Source organism: Solanum stenotomum, chromosome 2 (assembly GCF_019186545.1).
Source record: "Solanum stenotomum isolate F172 chromosome 2, ASM1918654v1, whole genome shotgun sequence".
In the NCBI taxonomy this organism is placed as follows: Eukaryota; Viridiplantae; Streptophyta; class Magnoliopsida; order Solanales; family Solanaceae; genus Solanum; species Solanum stenotomum.
In genome coordinates, this window is record NC_064283.1 from 5,414,238 (window position 1) to 5,415,672 (window position 1,435).

Consider the following 1,435-nt stretch of genomic DNA (forward strand, 5'->3'; position numbering starts at 1 on the left):
TTTAAGAGTCCTTAGATTGCTAAGTTGTAATCTGAATCCTACTTGTTTTAATTTTGTGTCTTATTGATTCTGTTTTGCTGTTTGCTGTGTTAATAGGTGTAGTCGGTTGAATTAATTTTTTTTTAATTGGTATAAGAGCGGGTATCTATGGCTGCCCCACCCATATTTCAGGAAGGAGCTTCGCTAACTCGGCCTCCCTTCTTCAATGGAAAGTACTACGGATGGTGGAAGAATAGGATGATGGACTTTATAATCGCAGAGAATTATGATTTGTGGAATGTTGTGATGGATGGTCCAATCATCCCCACAAAGCTTGGAGCTGATGGTACAGTTCTTCCTAAAGGAAGACTTGAACTAATTCCAGAAAACAAAATTGCGCTACAGAACAATGCCAAGGCTAAAAACATTTTGATTTGTGGCCTTGGTCCTGATGAATACAATAGGATCTCGTCTTGCTCTACTGCTAAAGAAATTTGGGACACTCTACAAACTGCTCACGAGGGTATGAGTCAAATGAAAAGATGTAAGATAGACTATCGGAACAGAAAGTACGAACTATTTAGGAGGAAAGATGGTGAAACTATTCAGGAGATGTATAGCAGGTTTACATCTATTATCGACGAGATGGACTCACTTGGGGAGTCGCTACCAAGTGGCAAAGTTGTAAGGAAGTTTTTTTAGTGTACTGCCTAATTCATGGGAAAGTAAAGTTGAAGAAATTACTGAAGCACGTGATCTTGACTCTGAGGAACTGACGACCAGAATGTTTCAGGAAATGTTGAGCAAGAGTCGTTAGTTGAGAACAACAGGTATGCCACAAGTGTGGAAGTCCTGAGCAATTCTGGTTTAGTATTCAGAACCAGAATAGGTGTAGTGGGTTGAAGTAGTCTTCTCATTGTTGTTCCTGCTTGTTGCTATTTTCGTCTTTTTCATCTTTTTTGAGCTGAGGGCCTATCGAAAACAACCTCTCCAATATGGTCTTGATTACTCTTTTCTATTTTTCCAGTGTCTGCTAACATGAACAAGGGTGAATGCTAATGATGATTCTGTTTGCTTAGTTAGAAAATTGTACTTTTTCTGGTATTACAGTTCACATATCTTTCTAAGATATAAATTAAAATTTAGTTGTATGTCTCTCGAATGCAAAAATAATTACTTTTAATTTAAAGAACATCGATGACAACTTTGTACCATTTTCTAGATATACTTTAACTAAAATGTGGAATTGCAATGCGCGAATTCCACAACTAACAATAGAAATAAATAGAAGAAGTTTTCATCCATAAGTAGATAACATCTTACAACCAAAAAACAACAACAGTGGTAGTAAGAAATAAATAGAAGAAGTTTTCATCCATAAGTAGATAACATCTTACAACCAAAGCAACAACAACAACATACCCAGATATAGTAGATAACATCTTCAGGTAGAGAA